Source organism: Nyctereutes procyonoides, unplaced genomic scaffold (genome assembly GCF_905146905.1).
Source record: "Nyctereutes procyonoides isolate TBG_1078 unplaced genomic scaffold, NYPRO_anot_genome, whole genome shotgun sequence".
NCBI classification, from domain to species: Eukaryota; Metazoa; Chordata; class Mammalia; order Carnivora; family Canidae; genus Nyctereutes; species Nyctereutes procyonoides.
Window position 1 is genome coordinate 58,720,084 of NW_026575052.1, and position 13,224 is coordinate 58,733,307.

General features: G+C 33.5%; 1 non-coding gene across 1 annotated transcript; it reads right to left on the reverse strand.

The window, feature by feature from the left end:
- Positions 1 to 7,065: 7,065 nt before the first annotated feature.
- On the reverse strand, positions 7,066 to 7,171 carry LOC129514374 (U6 spliceosomal RNA). The gene has a single exon (XR_008665430.1). It is a non-coding gene; the product is annotated as a U6 spliceosomal RNA (small nuclear RNA).
- Positions 7,172 to 13,224: the final 6,053 nt, after the last annotated feature.

Consider the following 13,224-nt stretch of genomic DNA (forward strand, 5'->3'; position numbering starts at 1 on the left):
AATATATTCTTCCCAATATGAATGTAATTGAGGTTATGTTTTCAACTATTTGTGTCTGTCTGTATAAAGAATAAAACAGAAGTAAAGTAATAATCTTCATACTTAAAAAAAAGATTTTATTTCTTAGAGAGAGAGGAAGAATGAGCAATGGGAGAGGGCGAAGCAGGCTACCCGCTGAGTGGGGAGCCCAACAAGGGGCTCGATCCCATAACCCCGAGATCATGACCTGAGTCAAAGGCAGATGCTTAACCGACAAAGCCACCCTGGTGCCCCAATAATCTGCATACTTTAGGCAACAAATTCTTGCTTAAAATATGCATCAAATATTTTATTAAAATTGTAAAAGAGATCATAAGGGATGTAATAGAAATTGAATTCCTCACCTGTGCCACTCTATGTCTCTGTCACACGAACTTACTTAGCCATCAGGATCAAGAAATTCCCAGTAACACCATAATCATGTAACAATTCTGGTGGCTTAAAAGTGCTGAGAGATTTGGAATCCTTAGTCTACGTTATCACTTTACTGATGACTTTAAGATGTCATAGATACGTGTAATTTTTTTCTAAATCTAGACGTTTTTCTAAGATGCCACAATATGTCTCTGAAGAAAATATGGGTACTAGAAATAACTACAGAGACCTATTTTAGTCAGCTTCTGAGCTACCCAAGGTAGCAAACTTTCTAAGAGATGCTTTGTATTACTGCTTTAAACTTTTTTTTTTTTTACTACAGCTACAGGTTTTAAAGATTTCTTTGAAACAACTGAAGAGTGAACTTTAATTCATGTTTTTTAAACAAAGGTTATATGAGACTTACAGCAGTCTTACAAAAGAAGAATATCAGCAAGAATTGCACATTACGCTCAGAGTGCAACTGACTTTCAAATTTCTCTACAGGTATTATTTCCCATGAATAGGAACAAAGAGCAAAAACAGTTAAAAAAGCATATTCAAATGTGTGCATAAAAAGGCATGGTAAATGAATACTGTTTAGTTTGCTGACATAATTACTTGAATGTAATTTTTATGAGTCGTAGAAATCTTGGCATTTTCACTGAACCAGATAATTAGACTCTGAATAGAACAGGGTCAGAATAATTAATACATCAAAACTAGATGAACTTTTTCTAATTATTTTTATTTAATCTCTATTATAATTATTGTTATACTCTGCTGAGCATGACTGCCTCATGTTCATAGATTTGAATGCAGTCTTATAGTTGCATCCTGGGACTTTGTAGAATATTAACAAACCGTGGCCTGGAGAAATTAGAATGGTGTAGTTTCATGATGGAATTCTAAATTGGAATTTCATATTTTTCTATACAGCGGCACAAAATTTGTCCCATAATCATAAAAATATGAATTTTAAAACAAAAGTGTACTTTTCTTTCAAGTTATACTTCTCCAAAGTTCAAGAAAAATCATTTTCACGGGTTTTTTGTTTTGTTTTGTGTTTTCTTTCTTTTTTTTTTTTTTTTAAGGCATATGTCACCAGCTATTCAATTCATGTGAAATTTTCTGGAAGGGAATGGCATGAAATTTTACGTTATTTGAGTTTTTAATATCGTGATAAATCCTAATCATTAAAGCAAACGTATCAACAGGCAGTAAAGAGCATTACCAATTATTAGGGAAGACTTTGAAATTTATGTCAGAAAGTCACGGTGTAACCTCCTGATCACCTGCTTGTGCCAGATGTTTGGTGTACCCATCAAAATACAGAAAAATAGATTACTACAGCAAATGAAACCAATACTGAGAGAATATTTTAAAGCTAAGGACTGAAAGATTACATAGGCTGCATGAGAGGTGATTAGAGACTAATCTGAGTCTTCATATCTGAAGTAAGAATGCTATAATGCAGAGTGGAAGATTTTATCCACAAAAATAGCATCCCACAAAGACCATACAGCAGAGTGCCAGTGAGAAAGTATGAGGCTCTTCATAACTCCTAGTTCTCATTTCAGGGTTGTCAGGATTCCCCTCTCCTGACCTTGCCCTTATCTTTCTCTGCCTAGTGAAAGTCTATGGCTCTCCCTTGTCCAGGCCTGGAAATGGACGGGCTCAAGGACCACTGTGCCCTCAGCTATAAAAGAGGCAACAGGAATAAGAGAACTATTGCAAAATCTTGAAAATAATCTATTCTGAGAATTTGTAGAATACTTTAAATTCCCTAGGAACAAACTTATCTGCTAATTTTCAGGAGGGAGGACAAGAGACACAGAATAGTTTTCTGTCATAACTTTTGTGGAACCCAGCTATTTAAGTGATTACTTGATCCTGGAATTTTACTGGGTCAGATACATATCACCAGAGAAAGCAGATACAATGATTATGAGATTCTGAAAACACTAAGATAGAAAGTGATATCCATCAAAGGGAATAATGCCCTTTTTACATATCAACAGTGTGAGATTTTGCCTCATTTAAGTAAAAAAAAAAAACAAACAAAAATAAACAACAAAAAATCATTGACTTTGAGCCATTGAAAGCAGTTTTTACTCAAGAAAGGACTTTTGTCACAAATATGTCAAATAAATACAAAATGGGAAAAACTAAGAGAATAGGGCAAATGTTGAAATGTAAGTTATTGCTGGCAAAGATATAAAGACTATGGGAGAGAAGAAGCTATCACGATGGAAAAATTAAAGTTGGCTTCAGCTGAAGTAAAGGACATAATTGACATCGTAGAAAAAAATCACTAATAAAGACGACAGCTTTGTAAAAATACAAAAAGTAATGCTAATAGGTCCTACAGAGGAAAGAAAACAAAAATAAAATATATAAATAATTCATCCATTGGAAATGAACTAAAACAAATGATGGTAAACAGTCATTCATTAGAAGAGAATACTTCCTATGAGTTTCCCTAAAACACACCATCCGAGGAGACTTTACCTGTGTATCCCAGACAAAGGTTTCACTAACTACCCCTCCCTGCCAACACATGCAAATGAAGAGATTTAGAACAAACTTGGCCAAGTTTCTGGATTTCAAGATTAACGAAAAATTCCACAACTATTTGGGCAAAAAGTAAAAGAAATCACACTGGTTTCAGATTCTATTTGACTCAGAGTGCCAGGATATAATGTAACAATGAGAACAAAGTTTTGTGAGAAAACTACTGCGGTCCAAAAATATTTTGACCACGCACAAAGTAGTTAATGTGCTGGGGTAACAGAATGACTTCCATGCTTAGATCTGCAGTATTCAAAACATAAACTGCACATGGATACATTCCTTGAAGTTTTTACTTAAAAATACGCGTGATCAGGGTAAAATGAATAATATGAAAAGTTAAGGAATGAGATATTTGAATCAGAAATTTACTGTGTTGTATATTTGCTATTAAAGTGTATTTGCTTCACGTTAACAAAAAATAACCCCATATGTGCTCGCATTGAAATATATCTGTATATATATACTAGTAACAGAAGTAATAACATAAGTAACGCCATGAAAAATTTAAGTAACACTATAATCCTTATTCTTAGTAGATATACACTTCAGTGTACGATCATGCATATATTATGAACTTTATATGAGCAAATGTCACAGCTGTTAAATAACTTTGCAATAGTTGAGTTCTCGGAAAATAGTTCTTAAATCTGTCTTATCTGACACTTTAAATTAATATAAATTACAGTGAAACAAGAATTTATAAAATAAATATATTTTAGAAAAGATGAAAATATAAATGACAATATTTCTGTTTCTGGAGCAGTCACAGAGCTTTTAGGCATAAACAGCAAAATTCACAAGGTGCAAAACTAAATATTGAAACAGCAAAATTCACAAGGTGCAAAACTAAACATTGAAATATTCCTTAGAAGAAACCTATAAACATTTCTCTTACCAAAATCAATAAGCAAATATATAGTATAGTTTTCATTAATGAGGCAATGATATGCCATAAGTATTTTACCCAATGGCTCTGTATCATCTCTGCCTAAATATTGTCATAACAGTGTTTCAATTGTGTTATAGAAAAAAATTGGCACAATTTAACAAATATTAAACAATATAGAAGTTCCTTTTATCATAAGGTTTATATATCCCAGCATCACATTAAGATAGTTACTTTAATAATATGATTTGGCATTTGCAATAAGCCTCTTAGATAAGTGTTATCCATCTTTTTACTCATGAATAAATAGAAATAATGACATGACATGACAACGTAACTCATAGATAGGAGTTGAAGCAGGATTTGAACTCGGATCTAAGTACAAAATCAGAGTGCTTAGTCCAATGTGTGAGTGCTTTCTAGGGATATTACATGCAACATAAGAAAAAGCTTTTCTTGTGTTGTTCTTTCCTCTATCCTCTTAGCTAAGCATAATGCCTGGCTTATTGTAAGCACTCAGTAAATAATAATTGCGTGCTGAATTTATGTATATAAGAAACCGTATTAGAAACTAAGAAACATAATACTGAAAACAAACGGATATTTTATCTCAAGGAAGTTCTCAGTGGGGATTGGTGGAAGGATTTGGAAATGTGAGATACGAACAGTACGGAAATAATGAGGCAGATTTGTGAACATGCATTGCAAGGTCCCCTAATAAAGTGCTATCTCCAACAGAAGAGAGGCCACAACCACAACTAGATGGTGGATCTCTATACAAACTCTGCTTTCAATGTGATTTCATTTTTGAAATATCCAATATGGCCTTTTTGGATACTCTTTCATTCTGAATATGGCTAAAATCAGGTTTTCTTGAAGTCAGACTTTCTTGAAGTCGCAACTAATATTGTGATGACAATATTAAAATTTCTACTTAACTAAGAAAAATATTAGTCTGGATTAATCTGTTTTACCAATAAAATTAGTGTGTTAGATAAGAATATTGGTAGGAAAAAGGGAAATACATTTAGTTAAAATTAAGGTATTCAAAAGAATTGATGGCTGCCCTAAGTTATGTCAATAGTAGGGAAACATTGATAAAAATCTCAAGTTTGTCCTTCTATGTAACAGGATAGATAGTAATTCTGTAGTATTTAGCTATGACAATATATTTAAGCCTAATAGATATAAATGTAGGATGTGACTATATAGGAGGCTTAAATATTCTGACTCAAGCTAAGTAATAAGTAATGATAAATAATTAGAGGAAAATGCCATGCAGAGAACAGATACAATCTACTCTGAACGTGTAATACTATAAGTTTTTTTTTCTTAAGCCTGTTTTTATTCTCTCTATATAAACTTTTCTTTGTTTCTTCTGCTCTATTCCTCATTACTATCCCCATTTTATTGAAAAAAATCCCACATGCATGTTTAAAATGTAGAGTCTGAAACTGTCCATTCAAAGTCATTAAACCGGGTCATTTCTACTTAGAAAGCGCCTAGAAATTTGCCTGCAAGTTTTAGTAAGGATCTGCAATTCTTTGTGTTTCTTATTATTTTTTTGGTATTTTAGTCTCATTTAATTGATCAATGCACAAGAACCCAGATTAGAGCAAAAAAAAAAAAAAAAAGTAGGCATACATTGTGGTATTTTCTTCCAGTCACACAACACCTGTATTTGCAAACCATTCTGTTGCCAATCTTCTGGAGGTTCATTCCTTTGCCTCAAATGCTTGTTATACTTCCTGGCATTTTAGTATTTTATCAGTGAGTATTAACTTACAAGTGGGACGAGAAAAGGGAGTCAAGAACTCGGGCTCTCCATTTGGCGGCTCTTTTCTTAAAATCATGACAGGATTTCTGTGAACTTTAATGAGCTCAGTTAAAAACATTTTTATTTATGTAGTTTGGAGACCCCTAGAGAAAGTGGGCTTTTGGGAAGACTTGATTCAACACAGGGGATGAGGAAAGCGAGGAGAAAAAATATTCACCAGGTGAGAGAAGTATTAAGAAGGCAAAGGAAGAACAAAGGCAAATTATGGGGTCTGTATATATAATTGGAATGAGTTTTTCCTTGTGGCGGTGCCTCTGGGAACAGAGAAAATAGCCTCGGTGATAGGAAAGCATGACATGAATAGCCATTTGTTAAAAACTGTGAGAATGGGCCGGACTTTCATCACTTACTTTTTAAAATTTAAACTCTTACTTTTATCTCTGAATTATTTAATGGTTGCATACATAAAACACCCTGTACAATTTTAAAAAATCCAACATCCAACTTTCTTCTCTGTGCTTAAGGATCTTCCCTAAAACCCTACCTGCACAATTCCCTTGCCTTGCTGACAACCAGTGCCCATTGCAACACACCCTCAGCCCAGGATAACAAGATTGGGGGAAATGAAACCCACATGCCTCTTTTGTTGTTGTTGTTGTTGTTGTTTTCAGTAAACAACATATATTTTTGTTTTCCAACATATTCAGTCCCTAAAATCGAGTTCTCATTTGAACAGTTCCCGTATTTTCAACGACGATTTGGAAATATTGCAAAATGGTCCTAATCTTTTATTTCAGCAGCTTAGGAACCTGTCTAAAACCAAATAAATAATATATGTAATGTGCCTCACACCAGGTACCAGATACCCTTCCAGGAATGCTAACCCTCTTTCTTTTTCTCCTCTTCAAGATAAAGCTGAAAACATGAAATGCCTGTTATTTGATATTTCGTTGTTTGAAACTATTTCGTAGAATTGCAAAACTTCAAGCCAGCAATGACTTCAATACCTTTATCAAGTTCTTCTAACAAGGAGATTGAATTTAAGTGTAGTTTAGAGTCAGAGAAGTATAAGGATTTTATTATATGGCTAAAATCTGTCTTTTTTTTTAACCCCAACAAAAATTTTTGGTTCACCTTTCATTTAATAAAAAAATTGTCCCCTTGACTCTCTGTCACACCTAAGATCATCTGTCTATCAATCACCTATCAATTTATCAATCATCATAGATTTCTGGGAATAATAAGTTCAAGTTAATGGTCCTATGACTATTTCTGTAGTAAAGTGGACATTATATGCATAATGTTCAGATTTGGTGAAAAAATATTTACTCATGGATGTGAACGGTTTGGGAAGTGTCTCTTTTTTTTTCTATCTGAAAACTTTTGTAGGCTAGTGACAGATTAGAAGATCTTTTTTAAAAATTGTATCATGTTTAAATATATAAGATGCTTTCTAAATGTGTGTGTCATGCTTGCTCAGGGACCATGCTAATCTTCTCTTAACATTCTAATTTTAGTATTTGCACTGCTGAATTGAGCACCGCGTTTATTTTTAAGGTCTTAGGACTTAAAGTTCTTTCTGTACTATCTTCTTTTAGGGATGTATGTGTAGAGAAGCCACAATGTCACCATGTAGGCGTAAATTTTAATATTCTCCTCCTAAATGACTTATATCACATGCAATTGACTTTCATCAGTGTGTCGTAATTGACACAAGTATGGGGAAATGCCATATCATGCAAAATTTAGGTATGTTTATATAGCAACATCTTCCAAATTTCAGTATCAAGCTACAAACCATAGAGCCGTGCTCTGAATTAGATGGTCCTGGAAGTCCCACGTCCCATCTAGTGTGTGTGTATGAACGTATATACAATTCAAGTTACCCTTCAATCTCTTTGTCTTTTATAGCCTAACCAAGTATTCAAAATTTAGGAAGAAGTTCTTGCCTATAATGTCCCTGAAACATTGATATGTGTTTCCACTAGAATCAGGAGATGCATTTATCTCATAAATTTTAAAGTTACATGTCAGATATAAGGTAAATAGATACTAATATATAATTTGTCATGATTTCACTTTCCATTTCCTATTCCTTAAATTTTTTTTTACAAAAGCCTTTGACTAGCTTCCCCCTAAATGCCTGAAGGTGAAACATAAACTCCATAATAATAAAAAAAATACAAAAAGTGGAAACAGTAGGGTATTATTCAAGTATTTTTTGATCGATAAGTCAATATATAGAGTCAAGAAAGAGAATGTTGTTCCCAAGGGGAATTATGTTAACTTGAATTATCTGTATGTGCATGTGCAACGCTGCACATGTATCCTACCCTGTAGGAAGTTTGGTCAGTACAACCTCAACTTTAAAATAAACGGAAGAATAAAGCACATTTCAAGTACTTTAACTATTTAGCTAGATCTGGCTGTGTCATGAAGGAGAAACAAGTTTCAGAAACTAGTTATTTTACAGTCTGGTTATCTGAGAGCACTAAGTAAATTTGTTTAGATTATCTTCAAATGCTACTGAATTGTGCCATAGTTTATGTGAGAATCTGACAGATCTGTGAAAAGATAGATGCCTCTCCTTTCCTTGTTCTTAAATATTTCTTTTCTCAAATATGCTTCTTTTTTTGTTTTGTTTTTTTTTTGTTTGTTTTTTAATTGCCTTCTAACTACGGACTATATATACAAATATCTAGTCTACATATCTGGAGTGCTTGTGGGAAGCAAACAAAATATAAATTGAAGAAATCATCTTTAGTTTTGGTTTTTGCAAATCCACAAATATATAATACACTACCTGTCCAGAATATATCTCTCCATTTAATGACAAAATTTATTTTTCACAAAATTAGGAGTACCTTTTTAAATAGCCATTCAAGTTCCTTTTATAACCCTACTCCTACCATTGAATGATATTTTCTTACTTGGCTGGTATCTCTGTGTTAAGAGAAATAAAAATAAAAATCGGAAATTTGGTATTTAAAAATTTCTTATTTTTCTGACGCTTGTAAAGTTCAAAGCACATTACAAAATGCTCCAGAATTCCCATTCTGGTATTCTCTGTTGTTGTTGATGATTTTCTGTAATATTTTCAACAATTTCAGCTTCCATCAAAGAGGTATAAGAGCAGTTTTAAAAGCAAATAAAAATGCATATTAAATTTCTTTAATATAAACTGTTATCTCTCTATTTGTACAGTTTAATTTTTAAGCTTTATTTACTAAGAAAGGCACGACACAGTAGAGCCCAACTTTCTTGGAATTTAAAATAGAAATACCTAGGAATTAATAGGTATGTTCTCTGAAATAAGGGTAATTACATTTATCTCTATTGATTCATTCCATATATGTATAAAATAATTCATCCCTTTTTATTTTAACTTCCCTAATACAATAATCTTAAACCACTCATCAGAAAAGTAATCTGAGGTCATTTCCATCCATATAACCAGCAAAACTATTCAGAAGCAAAGGCCTTGACTCCCTCCTTTTCCCAAAGAACAAATTAATTCACTATTTCAAGCTCTGATTCTATATCTAACACCTTCATAAGTATCATTAATCTTTCAATTGGTGAAAACTCAGATATTTTCATATTTTAACTGTATAATTTTTTTTGCTAACAATTTAGTCAGCTTCCCTATATCTAAAAACTTTTTTTTCCAAAGTAATTTTTTTCCTCGTTGCCAATTGAAAACCAATTCTCTCTCCAGAAAATTAAACTGTCATCAGTTAATTGTCCCAACCACAAACAATTATTTGAGACACGTATGCATGTTGGAGTGCGTGTGTGTCATAAGAAGTAATTTGAAACATAAAATGGTAAAGAAAGTTTGGGATATTTTTGCTATAGGCCAGAAAGCAATTAAATAACAAATATATTCTAGAAATTGCCATCCTCTGAAAACTTAGCACCATTCAGTGGCAGACGGGAATTTGGTCCTCTGTATGTATTTCCCCCTTACATCCTTTCTCTCTCTCTCTCTCTCTCTCTCTCTCTCTCTCTTTTTAACCTTTTGCAAACTTGGCATTCCATTGAACATCAAGTTAGTAAAAAGCGATTTCAAGTAAGGAAGCTTTATTGGCTGCCTTAGGGTGGAGTGAGCCAAAGGCAAGAGACGGGAAAAGGAATGTGAGCCGTTGGAGAGGTACCCAGTGCATTTTTACACTTTGATATCCTGCGAAAGAGTTGTGGCACTCAGAGGTATCAAGGGCACACTGAGCATTTCAGAGACAAAAGCTGTCACTGCCATCCAGTGGCAACATGAGTTATTGCGCATCCAACCAGGCTCCATTGGTGTTGCCCGGGAACTAAGTGAAGATGGACAACTTGCCCTGACTCTTACATAAAGAAAAAAAAAATGCAATGACTGTTTTATTGTCTATTTTAACAATTCAAGATATATGATAGCAAACAAAATTCGTTTTTAAATTATCTTTCCTTTTAAGTTTGAATTTTACTACTTCGTCTGGAGGTTTGAGGGTGGGTATGTAGGGTGAATAGATTTGTAGCCAAGTAAATGCTTATTAAATGTTTTTGAATTCACAGGTAAAGGACTTAAGGTTGACTCTAAATGACTATCTCTTTTTATATTATCAGGGGATTGCCAATGATTAAAAAATTCAATGGTTTGCCCATTCTTTTTCCATAGCATTACTAAAACATATTTGTACTGATACTGATTCATAACAAAGCCACAATCATATTGATGAAGGGTATCCAGATTAAGCTGAAAAGTGAGGTTCCCCTGTTTGTGTTTAATAAACATATAAACTGGAAAAGAAGAATCAGGCAGGGCAGCGATTTTTCTCCCCTTCGGTTCAGTGTGACAAGGCATATTTCATATTTTTCCATCACTCTGCTGCCCTCAGGGTTTACTCCATCTATATAAGAAACAATTATTCCATCTTCTGGGTAAATTTTAATGGAAATCTGAGCTAGGTTCTTTAGCTCTGAATTGATTAACAATTTAAATTGTCTTACTTTTCAGCAATTCTTATAAAAAATATAATAGCATTTTATTTTTCCTTAAAAGCTCATGTCTTCCGGCTCCTTCAAAGAGCTGATATCTAGATACCATGTATCAATTAATCCATGTTTCTAATAGATTTCAATAGGATTTCCCTAGAAAAATGGGATAAGTTCGTTATTTTTTTAATCCACCCTTTTACCTAACTATTATGTAAGATTGATTCCTATTTTTTTGTATGTGTTATGCATCGGTTGACATTTTATAGGCATTGTTATTTGTTTTTAGCAGGCTATAAGGAGAAATGAGATCATATAACAAAGATTGTGTTCTATATATTTTTCTATGAGTGGAATTATTTTACCTAAGAGATAATGACTTTATTGTGTGGAACACATATCTATATTATTCCACGTGAATACAAATTTACGCTGCATTACAGGTAATCCACAAAGCTGAAATAAAAATTGAGTTAATCTGAGATTGATTCCCTCAGTGTTTCTGGTAATCAGTCTGTAGGGGTCGTCTGGCACATAAATAACTTTTCATTTACTTTAGACTCAGTGATGTCAGACTTTTCAACAAACCACAGTCTGCCACAGTCTTTAGTTTAAAACTAAAGAGAGAGAGAGAGAGAGAGAGACAGAAAGAGATATAAAAATTTTAAAAGCATCTGTAAAAGGTATGTGTATATTGTGCATATTAACACTTTGATTCACAATGACTCTTATTTTAGGAGAACTTTTTTATGAGGGCGCCTGGGTGGCTCAGTCAATTAAGTGTCTGACTTGATCTCAGGTTTGTGAGTCCAAGCCCCATGTTGGACTCCACATAAGGTGTGGAGCCTACTTAAAAATAAATAAATAAATAAATAAATAAATAAATAAATAAATAAATAAATAAAAGAACTTTTTAAAAGCAGACTCAAATCTATTACTGAAGAGAACATCTTCACGTATATTCATCAGTTAAAATAGTTTTAACATTTTTCTTTAAAAAGAGCTGATATTTCTCATCCTGTTTTTCTGTTATACATTGCTTAATATGTAAGCAAAAGCTTTCTTCTAGAAAAGTTGGAATCCATCCAAATTACAACAACAAAAATCTGCATACTATTTGGTATTCTTAGAAGCTCTATCTAATGCACATTTTTTCCTACTTGGACTACATGTGTTTATCTCCTGCTCTTTAGGCCTTGAGTCTGCATGCTGAGCTATCTTTGTGTGAATCTATTTAAAGAGTCAGTTTAACTAACTAGTCATTTATTACTATTCGTATTAAAAATTCATGCCTATTTCTGTTCTGATCTCAACCACTGTTTTTGGAATATTTGAGTTCATAAAGTAGAACATTGGTGTTATTTTTATAGATCCAGGGTTATATTAACAGTTTAGGAATGTATGATGGCTTTGTTTTTGTCAAATGCAAGAGATACAGAGTGACAACAAGAAGCAAGAAAAAATAGAAAGAGTTGTGAGGACAGAGGGCAGAGCAGTGCACCTAAATTGCCATTTGCCAGGGATCATTTTTGTGTCTTCGGGGCTAACCGTTGGTCAGAATCTTGCAGTGCTATTGACTTAAATTTTAGATGTGAACATAAGTCATTTTCATGTCTTTCTAATTGAAAACTGTCTCAAGGTTTGGCTTTGACTCAGGTTCTTTAAGTTCGGAGTTTAGGAGGTAGTCTAGAACTCTATTTTTGAAACCACTGTACAGACAGTCCCAATCGATGTAGGTTTGACTTAGGACTTTTCAACTTTATGATGTTGAGAAAGCACCACAAGTCAGTAGAAACTGTACTTTGAATTTTGATCTTTTCCCAGGCCAATGATATGTAGTATATACTCTCTGGTGATGCTGGGCAGTGGCAGCTATAGCTGCCAGTCTCCCACGTGATCTTGGGAATCAACAACTGATACATTGAAGATCATTTTGTACCCTTAAAACCATTCTGTTCATCACTTTCAATATGGTATTCAATACATTATATGAGATAGACAACACTTTATTTTCAAGTTGTGTCAACCCTTGTGTTAGATGATTTTGGCCAACTAAAGACTGATCCAAGCGTTCTGAGCACATTTAAGGTAGGCGAGGCTAAGCTGTGATGTTCAGTAGGTTTGGTGTATTAAGTGCATTTTTGACTTTTTATACTTTCAACACATTATGGGTCAATCCAGGCAAAATGCCATCTTAAGTCAAGGAATATCTATGCATAAATCGGGACTTATTTTTAATCCACTCTGCAAATACATGAGAAGTTACTGATTGCAGGATATTGTGGAGAACTGTACAAAAGTCATCTTAGCAACAATACTCCAAAGATGTTGGTGTTTATGATTGGTTGTAGACATTCCTTGTATGATTCTTACTGTTTTCACTTGAAGCAGCTTCCTAGAATTCCTTATGCAGATCTTATCCTTCACGTGTCCAAGTCTCTCATTGACTTCAATGACTAAGGTGAAATATAAGCAAGATAAATACTTTGAAAAGATAGTTCGGTATCTGTTGCAGGAGAAAAGCAAATTCAGAGAAAAGAACGCCACATTTAAAAGAAATTAACACTTGGGGCACCTGGTTGTCTCAGTTAAGTGACCAACTCTTGCTTTCTTGGCTCCT